This window comes from Schistocerca serialis, chromosome 5, assembly GCF_023864345.2.
Source record: "Schistocerca serialis cubense isolate TAMUIC-IGC-003099 chromosome 5, iqSchSeri2.2, whole genome shotgun sequence".
Taxonomy (NCBI): domain Eukaryota; kingdom Metazoa; phylum Arthropoda; class Insecta; order Orthoptera; family Acrididae; genus Schistocerca; species Schistocerca serialis.
The window spans coordinates 558041294-558055354 of record NC_064642.1 but is presented as its reverse complement, the minus strand read 5'-3'; positions in this window follow the sequence as shown (position 1 = coordinate 558055354).

The window sequence follows — 14061 nt, the reverse complement described above, 5'->3', positions numbered from 1 at the left end:
TAAATTGTCGTTCGATGGAAAGTTTTGGGACTGTTTTCAGTTGTTTCAGCTATGGTGGTGATGCACATACACTGAAAAAGTGAAATTAACTCTCGCTGCCATACGAATTCTCAAGGCTAGAGAAGCAGTCACAGGCACACTGCATTGCTACTAGTGTATGTGGGTGTTCACATCTAAATCTACCTTTACTGTGATTGTGGGCATACGTTAATTTGGTTGAAGAGTTCATTCACTGCAGAATCTACCATCAGATCTGCTCTGTACTCTACAGTTTTAGAGCACAAAGATAAGTGATTACTTCACTAATTTTTCAGTCACTATTCTCAGAGCCACTGAAAATACACGGCTTCATGAGTGTCACTCACAGGAGAGTCTACAATTGTCCTTTTCGATACAAATACTTCACTCCCAATGTCAAGTCACATTGTTCCCGTCTCTCAGCATGCCTTACACCCTACACATTTTATGTTGCCGAGTCCTACGTAGTTTTATTCCCAATGGATCAAAATTTCATTTTTATTAAATTCATTATACATAGTAGTTTTTCATTAATACTCACATCAAAATTTTAAAATCGTTATAATTATTTCTTTTATTCTCATGTATGACCAAGGGCCTGTTACATACAAATTGGTTTTGTATTCTTTTTTTACTTTTAATATTTGTTTTAGCTATACATGTACACATATTCTTACAGTTACATTTACGATTCCATCAGGATATCCTTGTTCATTCTCACATTTACCAAATCCCTACTCTTATGGGAATGATGAAAGGTGATAAATGAAAACATACCATAGCCAGCCCACCTCGTTTCTAAACATGTTAAATTACATATACATGAAAATAAACATAGAAAATGGCTTACTAACTACTTCCAAAATTCTGTCCTCTTATACATTTAAATGGTTTATGTACATATTTATTTCTAGTTCCCTGCATTTGATTGCTATTTTACAGAAATTGCCTTTTTCATTAACTGCCTTGCTGGTTTTTCTCAATTGACAGCACCTAATTATGTTAATTTCTGCCAATACCTTGAGTCTGAGTTCAACAACTTCTATTTTTATCTACAAATTAATGAGTTCACATCTTAATAGTCTTAACTGTGCATTTTAAAGTTCACTCATTATGTGTGTCACACCCAAAAACATTGCAACCAGTATGCCTGTTTACTTTTAGTTGTTGTGCTTCATGCACTAACTCCATAGTTTTTCGTTTATGTTTTGAGACATACACTACCTTAATCTGCATGACAAAAATATTCATTAAATGTAGAAACAATAAATTTTTCTCACTTTATATACAACATAAGTCATGTAGTATGTCATGCCTAACTATTACTCTCACTTGTCGTATGTATACATACAGTAAAGTCATTATGTTTGGCAAAATGTGTGCAGTAATTCTTGGTAAATCATATACATGTTCACATTTTGTTTTATTTATAAGTGTCACTGACAGGGGAAATTCTGACATATAAAGCTACACTATACTATAAAGTTTCATCTCTATTTTTAGAAATATCTCTGACTACAAATGTATCACACCATACAAAACACAAAAAGTCCCAGTGAGGATACAATCCTTTTATTTTTTTAGTGTGGGTACATTGTCAGGTAAGTCCTCCATGAAGAATTCTTACCATTCTAAATGGCTCAGTATACATAAATTGTCACTTCTTGTTGTATTTCATCTTAACTGAGGTTTTTGAATGAGTTCAAGGAGTACCTTGTTCTCTACCTTAAATTCTTATGTTTTGTCTAACTCTGTCATATGCTTTGCTTGTTTAACGAGTGCTCTTGGTCAGTGAAATCATGTTCTGCTTGATCTTTCCCTCTCAAGATTTGTCCTCTCACTGTAATGGTGACAACGGGTTTAACAATTCGTTGTTCACGAATTTTACCAAGACTATCTGTACTGCTGTTGTAGATGTGGAAATGTGTGGCGGTTGCTGATTATTTGTTCAAATGTTGCTAGTTATTCTATACACTTTGTTTATTTGGTCCTTCTTTGCATCAAACATACTTAATTCTGTGATCATTCTTTCTTGAGTTCTTCCTGGGTGAAATTTGCATATCAGAATTTATTTTATTTCATTTTCCTATAGGAATGGTCTCAATTCTTTGTATATGCAGTTGGATGCATTGTCAAACAGAAGCACTAATCGCTTGCCAAATGGCGGTTTGTAGCCACCTCCAATTCTTTTGATAACGGAAGTAGCTTTCACTGATATTGTGGTGTACATTCTGGCATATTTAGAAAACAAATCGTACATGACTGCCTTTGTGTTAGTGCTTGTTTTATTTTGAAGCACCTGAGGTCGATGTCTTGCATTCTTCCCCTGCTATGACACCTGTCTAAATAATATAATGTGTGTTCAGCATTTCTAATTGCGTTTTTTTGAGCCATCAGTCATCTGACTGATTTGATATGCACCACCACGAATTCCTCTCCTGTGCCAACATTTTCATCTCAGAGTAGCACTTGCAACCTACATCCTCAACTATTTGCTGGCTCTGTTCCAATCTCTGTCTTCTTCTACGGTTTATACCCTCTGAAGCCCCTCTAGTACCATGTAAGTTATTCCCTGATATCTTAACAGATGTCGTATATCCTGTTCCTTCTTCTTGTCAATGTTTTCAATATATTCCTTTCCTCGCCAATTCTGTGGAGAACCTCCTCATTGGTTACCTTAACAGTTCACCTGACTTTTAACGTTCTTCTGTACCACCACATCTCAAATGTTTCGATTGTCTCCCATTCCGGTTTTCCCACAGTCCATGTTTCACTAAAAGAACACATTGACACCGGTGTGTCAGACCCACCATACTTGCTCCGGACACTGCGAGAGGGCTGTACAAGCATTGATCACACGCACGGCACAGCGGACACACCAGGAACCGCGGTGTTGGCCGTCGAATGGCGCTAGCTGCGCAGCATTTGTGCACCGCCGCCGTCAGTGTCAGCCAGTTTGCCGTGGCATACGGAGCTCCATCGCAGTCTTTAACACTGGTAGCATGCCGCGACAGCGTGGACGTGAACCGTATGTGCAGTTGACAGACTTTGAGCGAGGGCGTATAGTGGGCATGCGGGAGGCCGGGTAGACATACCGCCGAATTGCTCAACGCGTGGGGCGTGAGGTCTCCACAGTACATCGATGTTGTCGCCAGTGGTCGGCGGAAGGTGCACGTGCCCGTCGACCTGGGACCGGACCGCAGCGACGCACGGATGCACGCCAAGACCGTAGGATCCTACGCAGTGCCGTAGGGGACCGCACCGAGACTTCCCAGCAAATTAGGGACACTGTTGCTCCTGGGGTATCGGCGAGGACCATTCGCAACCGTCTCCATGAAGCTGGGCTACAGTCCCGCACACCGTTAGGCCGTCTTCCGCTCATGCCCCAACATCGTGCAGCCTGCCTCCAGTGGTGTCGCGACAGGCGTGAATGGAGGGACGAATGGAGACGTGTCGTCTTCAGCGATGAGAGTCGCTTCTGCCTTGGTGCCAATGATGGTCGTACGCGTGTTTGGCGCCGTGCAGGTGAGCGCCACAATCAGGACTGCATACGACCGAGGCACACAGGGCCAACACCCGGCATCATGGTGTGGGGAGCGATCTCCTACACTGGCCATACACCACTGGTGATCGTCGAGGGGACACTGAATAGTGCACGGTACATCCAAACCGTCATCGAACCCATCGTTCTACCATTCCTAGACCGGCAAGGGAACTTGCTGTTCCAACAGGACAATGCACGTCCGCATGTATCCCGTGCCACCCAACGTGCTCTAGAAGGTGTAAGTCAACTACCCTGGCCAGCAAGATCTCCGGATCTGTCCCCCATTGAGCATGTTTGGGACTGGATGAAGCGTCGTCTCACGCGGTCTGCACGTCCAGCACGAACGCTGGTCCAACTGAGGCGCCAGGTGGAAATGGCATGGCAAGCCGTTCCACAGGACTACATCCAGCATCTCTACGATCGTCTCCATGGGAGAATAGCAGCCTGCATTGCTGCGAAAGGTGGATATACACTGTACTAGTGCCGACATTGTGCATGCTCTGTTGTCTGTGTCTATGTGCCTGTGGTTCTGTCAGTGTGATCATGTGATGTATCTGACCCCAGGAATGTGTCAATAAAGTTTCCCCTTCCTGGGACAATGAATTCACGGTGTTCTTATTTCAATTTCCAGGAGTGTATATTTGATACCAGTAGACGTCTCTTGGCCATGATGCCCTTTTGCCTGCGATAGTCTGCTTTTTATTTCCTCCGTGTTCCATCTGTCACGGGTTATTTTGCTGCCTAGGTAGGAGCATTCCTTAACTTCATCTACTTCATCATCACCAATTTTTATATTAAGTTTCTCACTATTCTCATTTCTGATATTTATCTTTACTTTCATCTTTGTTCGATTTACTCTAGATCAGTGTTCTGTACTTATGAGACTATTCATCTCATTCAATAGAACCTATAATTGTTCTTCGCTATCACTGATGATAGCAATGTTATCAGCAAATCTCATCACTGATGTCCTTTCACCTTGAATTTTAACCGCTCTCTTGAAACTTTTTTTATTTATGTAGTTGGTTATTCGATGTGTAGACTGAACAGTAGGGGCAAAAGATTACATTTCTTTCTTACACCCTTCTTTGTCCAAGCACTTCATTCTTTGTTTCCCACACTTATTGTTCCCTCTTGGTTCTTGTAAATGTCCTATATTACTCGTCTCTCCCTACAGCTTACCATTAATTTTTCAGAATTTCGAAAAGGTTGCATCATTTCACACAGTCGAACGCTTTTTCCAGGTCGACAGATCCGATGAACGTGTCTTGATTTTTCGTCAGTCATACTTCCATTACGAAACACACCGTCAGAACTGCCTCTCTGGTGCCTTTATCTTTCCTAAAGCCAAACAGATCGTCATCTAACAGATCCTCAATTTACTTTTCCATTCGTCTATATATTATAGGGATATATGAGTTGTTAAACTGATTGTGCGATAGTTCTCACTTGCCGACCCTCACAACCTTTGGAAATGTGTGGATGTTGTTTTTATGGAACTCTGGTTCTGCATCACCAGCCTCATACACTCTACACGCCACTGTGAATAGCCGTTTTTTTGCCGCTTCCTCCTATGATTCTAGAAATTCTGATGAAATGTTTTCTGTGCCTTCTGTTTATTTTATTTTAAGTTTTCCAAACCTTTTTTAAATTCTGATTCAACTTCTAGAGTCCGCCTGCTTAGCTGACTGGCAACGTTCTTGCCTCCCATGCAGCAGGCCCTGGTTGGAGATTTTCTCAGCTCATGGGTTGGGTGTTGCGATGTCCTCATCATCGTATCATCCTCATCATCGGCACGCAAGTCGCCCAATGTGGCGTCGACTGAAATAAGACTTGCACTTGGTGGCCAAAGCCGAATGGGCCCTCCCAGCCAGCAATGCCACACGATCATTTAAGTTTTTTTCTAGTTCTGGATCGTCTATTTCTTCCCTATCGATTCCTGTTTCTTCTACTATCACGTCAGTAAAGAAGTTCCCGACCTCATAGAGGCCTTCGACATACTATTTCCACCGATCTACTCTCTCCACTCCATTTAACACTGGAATCTCCATTGTGCTCTTCATGTTACCGCCCTTTCTTTTAGTTTAACGAAGACTGTTTTGACTTTTCTATATACTGAGTCAGTCCTTCCAACCACCTTTTTTTTCGATTTTTCATGTAGCCATTTCACCTTAACTTCCCTGCACCTCCTATTTATTTCATTCTTAAGTGGCTTGTATTTCTATAGTCCTGAATTGCCCTGAAGATATTTGTACTTCCTTCTTCGATCGATCAACTGAAGTGTGAAGTATTTCTTCTGTTACTCGTGGTTTCCTCACAATAATCTTCCTTATACTCATGTTTTTCTTTCCAGCTTCTGTGGTTGCTCTTTTCAGAGATGTCCATTCCTCTTCACCTGAATTGCCTACTGAGCTATTCATTACCCCAGTATTCATAGCCTCAGAGAACTTCATCCATATCTTCTCATTCCTTAGTACTTCAGTAGCCCAATTTTTGTGCATTGAGTCATCTTGACTAGTCTCTTAAACTTCAGCCTTCAAAGAAGTACACCTAAAAATTTGACTTTTGTGCCACTATATATGTAAATTGTGGTAGACCTTAAGGTAATGCAGACAAAGCATCAGCTTTAACGTTATCTTTGCTGCTTATGTGTAATATTTTAAAGTCGTATCACTGCAGTGATAACGACCATATAGCTGGGTGTAACAACTTACAACTGAGTAGGAAGCTTAAAGCTTAGTGATCACAGTATACTTTTATGTGTCTTCCATATAAGCGATAATGAGTCTTATTTTAAATCCAGACCAGGCTATATCTCTAATTCTGTGGCTGAATATGACCTTTCACATTCTGTTAACACCTTGCTGGAAAAAATTATTATGTGTACTTCAGGTGTTCCATTTATTCTAAAATTTGAAATAGACATGGTCCAAGAACATGAAATATCAGGAGCAAAACTCTTTGTTCATATTAGGTTCGTTTAGTGTTCTTGAAAGGTCAGGTGCCTTTAATTTTGTTGAATGCCACCTGAAATTCCTATGCCCTGTAACATGGAATATTATTTCTCAATAATTTTAATAAATTATTGTTGTTTAGTAGTTGCTGTGACACAACTCTTCTAAAGAATGAGTTAAGACTGAGGAAGACTTTCAGTTGTTTCCTTGTTGATGATGGTGGAAAATTCTTAATGGCTTTGACTTTTTTTGGATCTAGAAAAATGCCTCCAAGTGATATGATATGTTTCAGAAGTTTGAGATGGTCTCTTTCAATCTCAGATTTTTCTAGATTAACGGTCACTCAGGAATGTAAAAATTGATGTAGCTTTCTTTCTATTAACTCCAGTTGTCTTCCCATATAGATGTAGCTGTTAGCAAATCATCTAGATAGATAGTTGCTTTGTCCAACAATTCTGGTCCAATGCTGAAATAAAAACTCTATTGCTAAGGTTTAGGCCAAAGGGTGTACTATAAATTGCTACCTTATGCCTCCAAAAATAAACTTTGTGTATTTTCCGAAATTATCTGATAAAAGCATCTGCCAATGTGAGGTCTCAGATTGATACGAGTTAAATACCAAACCCCAAGACATTTTTGGACATGCCCCTCGAGCAACTCAGGTCTGGGTTGTACAGGCGCAATTATTTTATTTATTTCCCATACGTCTAATACCAAACACACTTGGCCATTTGGTTTGCCAACTGCCAGCACAGGACTACTTGTCTGATTTCCTTCTTTATGGCTTCACATTTCGTGTGTGTAGAGAAAATGTTGGAGATATAGGATGCAAAGTAGTCAGTTCTGCTCAGGTTGTTTGGTAAGGAATAGTTGTTCTGGAAGACTGAGTAACGAGAGGTGAGGTTATCGGCAGTGAGTTACTGCAATACTTAGAAGACTTGTTGGGGAGAGTAGCATTGAGCTGGGTACACTTCTGGCACTGGGTCCACTGTGTTTTGGCATTCAGTGAGTTCCTGGTGTGTCTCTGTGTTTGAGTGTATACTGGTCATAAGTCCATAAGTGATGGGTTTCTCAGAGAAGGAGTAGGGCTTGGGGGGAGAATGAGGTGATGAGAACATGCGATCTTTGTAGGAATGTGGGCAGATATAGCACCTGGAAAGATGTGCTGCAGGAAAGACGCGGCATGAGGGATATTATCAGGTTGCTGGTAGGTCAGTGAGTGGCTTCCAGTCTAAGCTTCTACGGATTTCCAGTATATATATATATATATATATAGCACCTGGATATAGCACCTGGCAAGATCTGCTGCAGGAAAGACGTGGCATGAGGGATATTATCAGGTTGCTGGAAGGTCAGGGAGTGGCTTCCAGTCTAAGTTTCTACGGATTTCCAGTGGGCATACTAGTTGGCACAGGAGTAATATTGGATAACTTTTGGACAGAGATTGGTATGGGGTGTGTGGGGAGGAGATGATGAGAAGTAAAGGCAGGTGGTCACTTCCAATCAGATTGAGGACTTCCGTAATGAGACATTCTAGGAGATTGGGAGATGCTAGGATGGCATCTGAGATGGTGTTGTTTCTGGGACTGGTGTGGTGTGGGATGAGGACAGTGTTATCTGCCAGGGAGTGTGTAAACTGACGCTACTGCTGGGCCTCTGTAGAGGATGTACTGTGGATGATGAGGACAGAGGCAGTATAAGTGGACCATATGATGTGGACCAGGAAGCCATAGGTGTGAGATGATTAGGTTGGATGTAGATAGCAGCACAGGTCATGATAGGGTTTCTGAAGAGGAGGGTAATTGTAGGATGATCAGTGGGAGTATTGTATAAAGGTTGTGGCAAAAATAGGATGTTGTTGCGATGGCAAATTGCAGGGGGAGAGGATTATCTGAATTGTGAAAGATACAGGGAGAAGTTCTGATGTTGTGATAGGCTTGGAGGAAAGTTTCATTCATGTTGAAGGTATGAACTTAGTGTTGGGACAGGGTATGCATTAAAAGATGTTTTTTGGGGTAGGAAGTGGATTTTGTGATACAAAATGTTGTAGTGTGGGGAATAAGGGATAAGAGTGGTTTGTGTGAGTGAGGACTAGTGGAGGCCCAGACTAGGGAGTCAATGTCGATGAAGATGAAATGGATGTGGTTGTGGAAGGAGGTAGCTTGGGTGTAGAGATGGAAGATGGAGAACGAGAAAGGCAGATTTGATAGAGCTTTTGTGGGTGTTGAAGTGGGTGGATGCTTTGGAAGACGACTGTCATGAATTTTATACCTTCAGCAGCGTGAAGTGGGCACAGGGAACTGTTGGGGTGAATTAGTTTATCAGTGAGACAGGTGGGACAGAGACTTCAGATTTAGTTTGACTTTGCATTTCACAGAATAGCTGGGGCGAGTTTCTTTGCAGGTGTTGTAGGTAGGAGGGGAAGCAAGTTGTGGCGATGTCTAAGAAAATGAGAGGCTTTACAGTGCATTCAGATGCACTGAGTTTTACAATCTGCAGTCAAGTGATCATTTTAACAGAGGCACTTTTGGCAGCAGTAGGGCTGAGGATGGGATTTGAAATGTTTGACCTTGTGGTGTTGGTCATGTATTATGACTCCCTCTTTAAGTAAGATTTATAGTTGAGGCAGAATTAGAGAAAACATGGACTAGGTGAGTGGGCCAATTTCACTACTGATATGAAGGGCTCTTCAGACTTCTAAATCCATGTAGTGTTCAGTTGAGATTCCACTTCATCATCCACAATCTCGAGGTCAACCTTGGCAATCACTGGGCGAGCACACTGGACTTGCATTCTATAGGATAACTGTTCAAATATGCATTCGGTCATCCTGATTTAGGTTTTCTGTGACTTCCCTAAATCGTTTCAGGCAAATTCTGGGATGGTTCCTTTGGAAGGGCACAGCTGACTTCCTTCCCCATCCTCCCCTAATCTGATGGAACCGATGACCTCTCTATTTGGTCCTCTCCCCCCATATCAACTGACCAATCGACCCTGGAGAACACTGTGGTGAGGGTTGGAGGATGGCAGGAAGGTTAAAGTGGTCTGTTTTCTGACCAGAATGTGGTGGTGAGAGGTGCTAAGGAGGATTTGAGACGACTGGTAATGCACAAAATTGTGGAACAGAGGTCAAAATGAAAGTTATGGATCAGAGACTTCAGTAAAATGAGTCTTTTCTTGGGCTGATTTGTTGGGTTTGGAAGTTTGGAATGTATTTCCTGATTTCGTGGGTGAGGGATTTGGGTTTCAGGAATTTTGGGTCTGAGTTGGAGAAGAAAAAGGTATGAAGGGCAGGGAAGATGTTGGAGGGTTAGGAGCTGTGTCCATACACTGCGTGTTGTCAAGTTCAATTTGCGGTTTTTTAGGTGTAGGGTGGGAGAGATATCGGTATTTTGGTGTTTTTTTGATTTCTTACAAGGGAACCTCCCCATCGCACCCCCCTCAGATTTAGTTATAAGTTGGCACAGTGGATAGGCCTTGAAAAACTGAACACAGATCAATCGAGAAAATAGGAAGAAATTGTGTGGAACTATGAAAAAATAAACAAAATATACGGACTGAGTAGTCCATGTGCAAGATAGGCAATATTAAGGACAGTGTAAGGTCAGGAGCGCCGTAGTCCCGTGGTTAGCGTGAGCAGCTGCGGAACGAGAGGTCTTTAGTTCAAATCTTCACTCGACTGAAAATTTTACTTTCTTTATTTTCGCAAAGTTGTGATCTGTCCATTCGTTCATTGACGTCTCTGTTAACTGTAATAAGTTTAGTGTCTGTGTTTTGCGGCCGCACCGCAAAACCGTGCGATTACTTGACGAAAGGACGTGCCTCTCCAATGGGAACCGAAAAAATTTGATCGCAAGGTCATAGGTCAACCGATTCCTCCACAGGAAAACACTTCTGATATATTCTATACGACACTGGTGACAGCATGTGCGTCACATGACACGAATATGTTGTCGACCCACCTAACTAGTATACTTGACGAATGGGTAAAAAGATTCTTCTACCTTGCCCGATTTAGGTTTTCTTGTGGATGTGATAACCACTCCCAAAAAAGTGATGAAAACATAAGAGTTTGTCACATAAACTGAAAATAAAAAGTTAAACTTTTCACTTGAGGGAAGACTTGAACCAAGGACTTCTCGTTTCGTAGCTGGTCACGCTAACCACGGGACCACGACGCTCCTGAAGTCACACTCTCCTTGATACTGCCTATCTTGAGCATGGACTACTTAATTTGTATATTTTGCTTATTTTTTCATAGTTCCAGTTTTTCAAGGCCTATCCACTGTGCCAACTTATAACTAAATCTGAGGGGGGTGTGATGAGGAGGTTCCCTTGTTAGCAGCTGTTGGAGGGAAGAGCGATAATGGGATTGCAGGGGTTGCGGCAGTATTTTGGGTTGTTGCAGGTTACCTTGGTGTTGAGTAGGTCTTTCAGCATGGCTTGCATGTGATTGGAGTAATGAGGCTCTAGAAGGGTTGATTGTGATGTCATTTGTTGCTGCTGTTCCTTTGCGAGTTGTTAAATGTACAGCAGCGATAGATGTGGTGGCATTTTAGTCACAGCTAAAAGATAAATGGTATGGAGATTTGGAAATGGAGAGATATTTATGTGTTGCTGTTGTGGTGTGAAAGGATATTGTAGGTGGGGATGGACAGACGTAGGGGGCTAGGCAGGATGACGTGCTCCATGTGGTGACAATGGGAGCAGGAAATGAGGATGTATAGATGAGTCATCATGGAATGATCAAGATGGCAGTTAGTAGCTGGCAGTGTTGAGTGATGTGAGCGGACGCTGTAATGGCGCTGAGGATGATGATGACGAGTTGTGGTGGATGATAAGTCGGTAGCCAGCGATTAAATGTCTCTGACGAATGTCTCTGATGTGACAGGGAAGACAGCAGCGACGTTTGGAGTGATGTGGTGATGATGGAAAACTGATAAAGGTGCCAGCGACGAGAATATGGAGGTGGTGAGAAGACTTCAGCAGTGGTGGTGGCAGTGAGACAGGAGTGGCGAGACGACTGTGATGGCATCAAGACGAATGACAATGGTCCACAGGGTGAGATGAGGATGAAGATACATGCACACACATAAGAAGACTCAAAGATACAATGTAGACACAGACAACAGATCCTGATATGAAGAATAGGGAAGTACACCCACCAGCCCACACAGGACAAGAAGATGGGTGAGTGACAATTACTGATATGGCACCAGAGAGTCCTGACCTGGGGTTCTGAAAGAAGTGCTGAATCTTATGAAAGCAAAGACAGAAATAGTCAAACCTCTAGAGAAAATAGAAGTCCTATATTTTGACAAGATTAATATAGATGGTTCAAAAGCGGTTCAAATGGCTCTGAGCACTATGGAACTTAACATCTGTGGTCATCAGTCCCCTAGAACTTAGAACTACTTAAACCTAACTAACCTAAGGACATCACACACATCCATGCCCGACGCAGGATTCGAACCTGCGACCACAGCAGTCACGCGGTTCCAGACTGAAGCGCCTAGAACCGCACGGCCACACCGACTGGCAATATAGATGGTCGCTTGTGCTACAACTCATCAAATGATGTCATTTTAGGACCTAACAAAAACGTTATGGTAATCATGGGTCATGGTTTTGTTGTCAACATGGAAACAGCCCGTATATTCTGACCTCGATAGCAGAAAGACTAGTTAGCTAATTCTGAACATAATAAAGCAGCTGGAAGCAGCTGAAACCCAAACTGCAGCAGCAATCTGTAATATGGGAGGGAAGAACTCGAAGGACTGGAAAGGGCTCCGAGTTTCCACATCAAAAACCTATTTTCCAAACCCTATTGATCCAGTGAGAATAGTGTGCGTTCTTTGTGATGTCCTGTAATTTGCTTAGAAACCATGTTTCAAACACGTGATGTCTGTTATTTTTGATATGTCTGAAAGAATGGACACAATTTCGACCCCACCAGCCATTATGAATCAATAAAGGTGAAGAGGAATTAATGACATTAGCTACCAGTGGGCATCGATTTAAATCAATGGGGAAAGTAGAAAATTTGTGCCAGATCGGGATTTAAATCCTAGTCTCCCGGTTATAGGCTGATTCAGTGACCACTGCACCATCGCAACTGCACAGATTATTCTAGCACGCCTCCCATCAGACCCAGATCCTCAACTTATCCACACTATCCTCATTACTTGTGGCATTTTGCCGATTCCCATAAGCGTTTGGGCATGGTGTGCATTCACTCTGAAGTGATCAATTAGTTGTCCTCACATTAATTATATATGTGGTGTTTGCTCTTTCAGACATGTCAGAAAAAATAGACAATACATATATAATAAGGTGAAGGCAACCAACTGATCACTTCAGTGCAGATACACACAACTCTTTATGAGTCTCGCCAAAAATACCGTGAGTAATGAGTATGATGTGAAAATGGCACTATATCAGCTGTGTCTGGATAAGTTGAGTTTTTGAGTCTGATGGGAGGTATGATGGGTAATCCATGTAGTTGCGATGACCACTGTGTCCAATGGCACAGTGGCAATCGTATCTGCCTAGTAAGCTGGAGACCCGATTTCAGATCTCAATCTGGAACAAATTTTCAACCTCCCTCTTTGGTATAAGTCAATGCCCAAGCCCACTAGTAGGTAACATCATTAATTCCTTTGTGTCTTGATTCATGTTTTGGATGACGGAGTAACTCTGTTCAACATCATGACCTTCGACAAGACGCGTTTTGAAAATCTGTTAGCAACACAGAGCAATGTTTTAAGCATCATATACCACATTATGGAGACTCAAGTTGACAATGTTAAATTTCTGCTATCACAACATGATAATAAATTCAATTGGGAAGGGCATACCACAGAATTGCTGCAGCGCCTAATTAAGTCTGTATTTGATATGCGAATGATGTCAAATATAAAAGATATAAATCTAAAAAAACTTACATACTTTGCTTACTTTCATTCTATTATGTCATATGGGATCATATTCTGGGGTAACTCATCAAACTGAACAAAAGTTTCTAGAGTGCAAAAGCATGTAATGAGATTCATGTTTGATGTAAATTCAAGAACACAACGCATAAACCTATTTGAGAAACCAGGTATTCTAACCACTGCTTCTCATTATCTTTATTCCTTATCGAAATTTGTTGCAAATAGTATGTCTCTATTTCCAACCAATAACTCAATACATAGTATCAATACTAGGAATAAGAACAATCTACATAAAGACTTAAAATCATTTATCTTGGTCCAAAAAGGGATCCAATATTCAGGAACACACATTTTCTTTAAATTGCCAGCAACCATTAAAAACATGGTTTCAAATAAAGTACAGTTTAAACTGAGTTTGAAAGACTTTTTGTAAATGAATATCTTAGCAGAGACTGTTAGACCAACTTGAGTAAAAATGTCTGTTACATTTCAGTTTTGACAGCATTTGGTCATAATAACCAATATTAAGGATTTTATGTATGATAAATTTATTAAAAATGCATAATTAAGTTTTATTCTGACAGTGAATTAATTCTGTAAATATTAGCAG